Raw genomic sequence first — 8,729 nt, forward strand, 5'->3', positions numbered from 1 at the left:
GGAGATGAAACGGTCAATTGGACGAATAAAAAGCCAGCTCCACTCGTTGTCAGCAGAGTGGCGCAGCGGAAGCGTGCTGGGCCCATAACCCAGAGGTCGATGGATCGAAACCATCCTCTGCTAGGCGAGAATGGCTTTTAAATTTTTGAAGAGCTATTCAATTTTACATTTTAAAAAATATATATGCTATTTATCTTCATAATGGAAAGAAGAAAATGAAAAGGCAAATGAGTCAGAGGAAGCCTAACATTAACCAAGGGAGAAAGGATGGTCTGTCTGACACCTGTAGCATTTCTCCTTGAAATGTATCGTTAAAAAAAACAAAACAAAACCACAACATGCTACCCGCTTCCACATAGAGATGTGATGGATTCAGTGTGCAGATTGAAACTTTAATTTGTTCCTTTGATGTGTTTTTTGGCCAGAGCCAAAATTTGTTTGGTTTTGTTTGTTTTGTTACAGGTTTTGCTTTTCTGGCTTCCTCAATGGGGGTTAAGGTTGGGGGATGGGAAGGGAAGTGCAAGAGAATCCGGACCTTAAAGTAAAATAAAACTGAATTTTAAAAAGAAATATATCACCAACTTTTATCACTTAAATGTTGCACTTATAAACTTCAATTATCATCACTGTTAACTGATGTGTCCACTAAGGGTGAGGATAATTCTTATTTTGTCTTTGAGGTGAATTAGTCTGTGTGTTTAAGATGATCAACGAAATAGAGAGGAGATAAGGTGAAGAAAAGTTGAGAGTATAAAGTTCCAGAAAAAGTGGGGTGACCCTGGAGAAACCAAGAAATCTTCTTAGGCTAGATTGGGGAATGATATATCTTTATCTTGCTCCAGGGTTAAAGGGCCACAAATGGGCCTCCTAGCTCAAGCTGGGGGTACCTGTATGTGACGAAGAGTAGAGGGCTTTTGGAACCGATGTATGTTTCTGTATTTTTGTAGAAATTACAAAGTTTCTCAAGATAATGTTGAGGTGGGGATCTGGGGAGAGAATACTTCACACAGCCACATACATTCATTCATTCATCAGTTTTACTCATAAATTCATATTGATATGGGCACAAAGGGTGCCCTAGGATTAAAAATAATATTAAAAGTTACTGTCCGAGGCCCCCTGAGGGGATTTGAGATTCATTCTCTAGACCATCCTGTAACTTGAGATCCTGGAGCTTGTGGGGTTCTCAAATTCATTTCCCCTTATCGTGAAATACTATACAACTTGTACCAAAAGAATTGCCTTTGTCTTCCTGATCCTGTCATTCATCTTCCTCATCCTGTGTCACAACAATTTTTCCTTATCTTGTAAGCAACCATCTTTCTCATCTTCTTTGTTCTTATCCTGTCTCTAATCTTCAACCCCCATAAGAAACCCTAAAATAACATCATCATCGTAAAGGTTGTATTGCTTTCTGTCTATATAAGCCTGGATCTTTTCCTATATAGGGGTCTTTGTTTAGCTCCTTGCTAATCACACATAATAAAGCTCCCATTGGTTAAGAGAAAATCATCTAAGTGAATTCTTTCACACCTGAAACAGCTTTCCCAACTCTAACCTCAACAACATGTATATAATACAGACATACATGCACATACTTGTGCTAGGAACCAAAGAAAATGCAAAAAGGAAATGACATATCTGGACCCTCACGAAACTTTGAATCTAGTAGGCATTGAACCCTGGGTGTTTAGAAGCCATTCACTTTTCCATTCTGGGCCTCAGAAAGGACCCAAGACCTCAGGGACAAATAGAAACTTTTTGGGGAGTTCAGTGGAAAGATATGTAAAAGTACAACTAGTTCTTTTCCAAAGTACTTGGTAAAGTCAGGTCTGCTTGACTGAGGAAGATCATCCCCTTTAATTGAACTGGTTAAAAAAAAAGCCTTCAAAAAACCAGTTGTTAGGTTATAGTTATTCTACTACACAGGACTCAAAAATCACATGTATTTTTTTCAAAAGGGCACTAACTCTTCACACATATATATGGAGATATGTATACACACACACACACACAGAAAAGACCTCAAGTTGGTACAACTTAAACTTACATACGCCTTTCGAATTCATCACCTTAACCATTCACCTACCTTGCTAATACAGTTTTTATTAAAACTTTAGAATAATCTATTCAGGTATTCAGTTATTCATTCGTGTTTTTAGTTAAATAATATGTATTAGGTGCCTATTATCAAACACTAAATTTAATGTGTTCAACTATGAACAAGATACTGAACTGTTAACTTGAAAGGAAATGAAGAAATGAAACATTCATGAGATACCCAGAAGCACGCAGTAGTCGTGGCCGAGTGGTTAAGGCGATGGACTTGAAATCCATTGGGGTTTCCCCGCGCAGGTTCGAATCCTGCCGACTACGAGGTGTAATTTTGGGCACAACTTTAAAAAAGAGTGAGCTTTGGTCCCACTTCTCTCAATGTGGTGATTCTGCTGACTTGAGGTTGATAGCTTCCCTCTTTCTAAAAAGAGCGAGGGTAGGAATGGCCAGTTCTTCTTTGGACGTCCCTCTGATTCAATTTATATATTTCTGAAACAAGGAATCTATTTCTAAATTTGCTCCCGGCCTCAAAGTTCTTTCAAGTACCGTGTTTGCTATGAGACGTCAGGAAAGAAGGGATGCAAGAGAGGGGGATTAGAGCAATGCATTTTGAACAGAAAATGGATACATTGTTACAGATGAAGATACATGCCGAAGGCACCAAACATTTGAAGTCAGAAAACCCCACAGCAAATTCTGGGAACGTAAATTTTGCCGGAGAAGAGGGAGCAATCAGTATTGGCTCCATGAAAGCAAGGATTCAGGCTTTGCTAAACTGTACACCTTTTTATCTCCTCCAGCTGCTAGCACGGTAAGTGCTTAATAAAGTGTATAACTGGTTGACCAAGGCCAGAGAATTTGTCACCAAGAGGGCGCAGGTGCCTACCTTCATCACTGAATTAAAAAGTATAGAATAGCTTGTTGTACAAAACGAGGGAGCCTCTGCCGAATTTCATTTCTTAGAGAGAGACCCACAGCTACTGGAAATCACTTTAGGCAGGTTTTTCTTGGATTAACCTGAAATTATTATTTTCCGGCAAGGAAAGAGCTCATGCAAATTTTCCCCAAAGGGAAAGGATTAAAATCTACGCCTTTATTAGGCAAGAGAATCCGACGAGGATGGGATTCGAACCCACGCGTGCAGAGCACAATGGATTAGCAGTCCATCGCCTTAACCACTCGGCCACCTCGTCTGTTTGTTTAAAGGTTTGGATTAGTTTCTATAGTAGTGAGGTGTATTCCTCTAAGGGAGAAATAAGAATCAGAGAATTTTTTTTAATGTTTCCTTCTGTCATTAGGAGAGTTCTACAAAATACGTCACATGAACGGCCTAAAGCTGTAAAATCAAATTAGTGAAAAATTTAGAAGGTCCCACCGAGATTCGAACTCAGATCGCTGGATTCAAAGTCCAGAGTGCTAACCATTACACCATGGGGCCATTCAACGGAAGCAAGCTCGAGAAATTGATCCTTATTTGACGTAGACAATTTTTTTCTTACTACGACCACGTTTCTCGTTTGTGTTTTACGGTTTCACAAACAGCCGCACTTGAGCTGTCAGCTGGAGGGGGGAGGGGCAGGCTGGAACCGCCCAGGCTCGCAGCCCTTATCAACAGGGGCCCGAGAAGAGGAACGAAGCAGGCCCGAAGTCGGACTCAGCCTGGCCTCCCGCCCGACTCACAACGGACCCCTGAAACACTCTCTCCCTCGAGCTAAGCCAAACTCGTATTCGCCCACCCGCGGAACAACCAAGGAACAGCGAGGGATTTGCCAGAACCCGGAGGCTCGGCTTCCCAGAATGCACAGCACCGGATGTGAGGGGGGAGGGGAGAGACTGCGCACGTTGCGCCTGTGTCTGCGCGGGGCTGTGATTGGTTCGCCGAGAACTCCCGGAAGGAGGAAGTAGGGGCTGGCGCGGCGTTCTCCCGGAAGGGGGAATTCACTCTTTCCTCAGGGGAGGGGTTCGTTGGCGGACTCAGGGTCTGTGATCTCCTGTGCTCCTGTGCTGCGGATGCGGCGTGGCCAGCTTTATCTAGTGGGGTGAGACCACGATATCCCCTAACCCCCGGGAAGGTGGCAGGCGATCGGCCGCTCTGGTGCTCGAGGAGGAATCTCCTTCCGCTCGGGGCTGTCCGAAAGCCTCTGGCTCCTGGGGTCCCCCGGTCTGTGCGGAGGAAGCTAACTGCCCACTCCGCCTCCAGTGACGTCTTAGTTTTGCAACCATACATACGCACATATACCTCTAGATAGCCCTAGATGCCTATGAGAATACACGCATATTTGTATATACAAATATCTATTGTTGTAGCAGTTAAAAAATTAAGGGAGACTGAGGCACAAAGTTACGAGCACGATCGATTTATTGGTGGAGCCCGAATTTATCAATAAATAGGATCTCAGCTTCCACAGTAAAGACCCAGTTATGGGGTTAACAGCTCTTTTCATAGTTTGGGGGAGTACAGAAAATAGAAAGGCTAAAATCATGGATGGAAGAAAATATGATTGGTTAGAAATTGGGAAGGACTAACATGGTAAGATATAGATAAGATGTCCTCCCCCAGCCCCCTTCCCCCCCCCAAAAAAAAATTTAGTGCAGTGTAAAGCATTAATAGCTTAAAACTGCACCAGGACTATTTAGACACCCTGTATTTCAATACTTTATGACTGTGATGAGGGGTTGGAAGAAGAGGGAGTTGGGAGGATAAATGAAAAGCCCTCCTCTGCCAAGGGTTCTGAGGAACATTACTTTTCAAAAGTAAGGTTTTGAATTGAAGTAGAAACTAGATCCCTAGCTACTTAGGAATTTCTTTTGAGCTGTATCCTTTAAATTCTAATTTCATGCAGAAAATGTATTTCAAGCAATAAGTTGGGAAGGAGATGAGAATTGTAAAATGAAATATAGCACACGCTTTGTTGAGATTTTCTTAGAGTTCTCTGAGTTAAAGGAGAAAATTTGATTAATTTTATTAAGGATTGTATAAAATTATTTTACTTTTTACATACAATATTTTTACAGAGTACACATTTTACATATCAGTATTCGTGATGACTCCTCACTAAGTCAAAAGGAACTTGGACTACAGCACTAAGAGGTGGTGAAGGCAGCATTAATACCTACACCTGTCCTTCCTTCTGTGCTCACATAGGAATTGTTTCTGCATATCAGAAAGCTTCCTGTATTACCTACGATGACAGCAGCAGTCTTACATATGGTGGATAGCTGTACTCTGTACCATCTTAGAGACCATTTTCTGGGCCTGATGATGGGTGTTGCTGTTAAGTCATCCATTATTCCTGAAAAAGCAAAATTAATGTCTTTTCTTTAGTATTATACTATAATATTGAAAAAGCCTCAATGTTGTAGCTAAGGTAAAAGTTAAGAATCTCAACACCACAAACTAGATTAAGCTTCATTGCCTATGCACGAGCAGAAAAGTAGGAATAATAAAAAGTTAGAGTCAGATGTTATTTTTTCTGACAATGTAACAAGAAGCTAAAATTGTTGCTCTAGAACGGGCCTGCACAACATATGGCCTGTTGTAGAGCAATAATTCTCAAACTTTTTGATCTCAGGATCCCTTTCCACTCTTAAAAGTTATTGCGGACTCACCCCTCCAAAGCTTTTGCTTGAATGGGTTATATTGCTCAATATTTATCATATTAGACATTAAAACATCTTAATGTTATTGAAATAGTTTAGCCCTTTGGGACCCATCCCCTGAAAGTGGTTCTGCCATCCCTACGAGTCCCTGGACCACACTTTGAGAACCACTCTTCTAGTGATCTGCAGTTCTTTATGTCTCTTCCTTGAGTCCTCAAAACTGCTTTGGGTCCTGGCGTAACGTGACGAAAGAATCTTTGATTTACCACCCTACTTAATAAGATAAAAAATTAAGATAGAAATTGTGGTCTTTACAAATAATAACTTTACAGTGTAAATGCCTAACCAAAAATAAAGTTGCTCTTAAAAACTTATGAAATTATCTTTGTTACTTAAAATTTTTCAAATACCTATCATTGTTGGGATGAAGGGACTGGTCTGAGACTTTACTTTGCAATTGCATGAAATATGTGTTGCTAATAGCTCTGAAGTTTTTAACTCAGTGTAGACAGCCCCTTCTTTTCTTTGACATTGCCATATTTTTCCCCTTGCCACTCCTATCATTCTTCCCAGTCTACCTGTCATCTCTTTAGCTTTCTGCTTCCTCACCCAAAATTTCCCATTTTTTTCTCATATCTCCCTCATTGCATTTCCCCCCTTTATCTTGACCTACCATCTTCCCTCACCTCTCTTCACCAGATTCCCTTTTGTCCTCTCTTTTGTTAATTCTGGGAATGAGGAAATCAGGTTTCCTGACTTCCTATGTTAGTTATCTTCCAGGCACTTCCCACTATCTCCCTACCCCAATTGATCAATCACTTATTGTTTCCATGTTCCTTTAATTGTTTACAGACGCTTGAGGGGAGTGGGACACCTCTTCTTCTGAATTCAGGGAATTATACCTATTCATTCTTTTCTTGGGAAGACCCTAATCTTTCTTCCAATTAGAAATTAGGTTACCTATTGTTCTATCATTTCCTTTTAATTAATCAACCTTATTTGATTAATTGTTTTTAATGTATAAAAGTTTGCCTTCCCCTGTATTCAGAGTCCAGGTCTAAGTTGAGGAGATCTAGTCCCAATTTGTTGGGCAATGCCATGCATTGTTTAATAAAGTAATGTACTTGGGAGATCAGACCTTTGTTTCCTAAGTCATTTCATCTTTCATCCACCACAGGAGACATTATTGTATTACACCGCAGAAGAAAGCAATGTACTTGCTCAGCTTTCACTCACCCAATTGATTTGGGCTGATGATCAGATCCTCCCATCTCTGAAGTCTGTAAGTAGAGAAAATGCTTTCTTCCCTTCAAAATGGAAATAAAGCAATGCACACATTTACAAGTCTTTACTTTAATTCCGCAATGCGTCAAGTGTATTGGGGTTGATGGGGCTGAGTATATACGTCCTTACCCCTTCCAATGGGCCACATGCTTTGACCCCTTGATAAAGGGAATTCATTTCAAGCTCCTAGTTGGTCTTCCTGTATCCTTGTGAGTGGGGTTACCTCACATGCAAATGATCAGCTGACTTAAAAGCCATATTTGGACTATTGTTTGTTCCCAGTTACATTAGGCCATATGTCTAGCCCTGGCAGGAATTTCTCATCATCCCAGTTCCAGGGTAAGAGGACATGTTTCATCACCTGAAGATATGGGCAAGGGGTATGGTTGGGGAGAGGAGGAAAAGAAAAATGTTAAGTGAACCTTGCAAATACAGTAAGGTTTTTAGGCTCCGTCTCCTCCATTTGAAAGTAGCTATAAAGAGTACAGATTCAGATAGACTGATCTTTTTTCATTGTGACTTTTCCTATTATGTTATCTGAAAAGTCACCCAAATGTATCTTGATACACTCCTACCACATTTTCAAATAGCTAAGTCCCACAGATGCAAGGACCAGACTTATAGTCCATACCAAGGAATCGTTCCCTTTTGGTGGTAGGATGTGGAGAATGGGAGGATGATTGGGTCAGAAATACTAGAAAGGAAAAGCAAAGGAATATTTAAAAGTGAACCTGGTGCTAGCCGTTAAAAGGCTCTGAGGTAGAAATTCTATATGGTAGCACAACCACATAGACATTGGAATAGGACGATGAGTGACAGTTCTCTCCCAGCCTGCCTCAGTGGTCTAGCTGTGCGCTTTGCTGATCAGAATATCTAGTCTGAGGACACCCTGCTTTGGACTTTACCTGACCTGAATAAATATGTGAGACAAAAGTGGCTGGTCACTGGTGGCAGTGCCTTGCACACGTTGGAAGAGAAGCCAACCAACCCCTTCAAGGAGGGAGAAACTGTCAGCAGCCACACAGAACAAGTGATTCAGAGTAGGAGCAGAAGCCAAGTAGACCAAGCTCTGATGTGGTCTTGCAACCTTTGACTGATATTTTGTCATGGTTACAGGATGTGGAAAACCATTATCAGAATGCAAAATGAAAAAGAAATAGCTGCTCTCTCAGATCCAGGAACAAATTTGTCATACCTGCAATCTTTATTGGAGAAAATTCACAAAACCTTGCTGAATGGAACCCTACAAGTTTATGTTTTATGTGATCTTGACTGGGCGTTCATTGCAGAAACACAATCTGTTTATACCTCCCTGACTGATTTGTTATCTCCCTACCACAATGACTGCCAAAACTTTTCATGCCTTCTCAGATCTCTCCATTAAATCCTGTCTCTGCTCTCTATACCGAGGACCTTGCCTCATACTTCTCCAAAAAAACCCAGGTTATTAACCAAGAACTTCCTCTTCCTCCCTTCTCACCTCAATCAAGCATTTTTCTTTACCATCTCCTTCACACCTGACTCCGATGAAGAGGTGGACTTTCTTGTTGCCCCTGCCAAGGTCTCCCCTTGATACCATCCCTTTCTCTCCTCCAAAGCAGATTTCCCATGTAGTCATCCCCACAATCTAATCTTTGATCTTGCCCTGTGTAATGCATCCTTCCCTGATACCTATACACCTTTTCCTCCCTCCATATTATCTCACTCAGTGATCCTATCAGCTTCCGTGGGTTCCATTGCCATCTTTCCTCCCTCCATATTATCTCACTCAGTGATCCTATCAGCTTCCA

General features: G+C 41.3%; 4 non-coding genes across 4 annotated transcripts; 2 read left to right on the forward strand and 2 right to left on the reverse strand.

Annotated features, from left to right (window-relative positions):
• The first annotated feature begins 51 nt into the window (after positions 1-51).
• On the forward strand, positions 52-123 carry TRNAM-CAU. Its single transcript has one exon. It is a non-coding gene; the product is annotated as a tRNA-Met (tRNA).
• Positions 124-2,294: 2,171 nt separating this feature from the next.
• On the forward strand, positions 2,295-2,376 carry TRNAS-UGA. Its single transcript has one exon. It is a non-coding gene; the product is annotated as a tRNA-Ser (tRNA).
• Positions 2,377-3,166: 790 nt separating this feature from the next.
• TRNAS-GCU lies at positions 3,167-3,248 on the reverse strand. Its single transcript has one exon. It is a non-coding gene; the product is annotated as a tRNA-Ser (tRNA).
• A 173-nt stretch (positions 3,249-3,421) lies between these two features.
• Positions 3,422-3,493, reverse strand: TRNAQ-UUG. The gene has a single exon. It is a non-coding gene; the product is annotated as a tRNA-Gln (tRNA).
• Positions 3,494-8,729: the final 5,236 nt, after the last annotated feature.

Source organism: Vombatus ursinus, unplaced genomic scaffold (genome assembly GCF_900497805.2).
Source record: "Vombatus ursinus unplaced genomic scaffold, bare-nosed wombat genome assembly UNPS02014768.1, whole genome shotgun sequence".
In the NCBI taxonomy this organism is placed as follows: Eukaryota; Metazoa; Chordata; class Mammalia; order Diprotodontia; family Vombatidae; genus Vombatus; species Vombatus ursinus.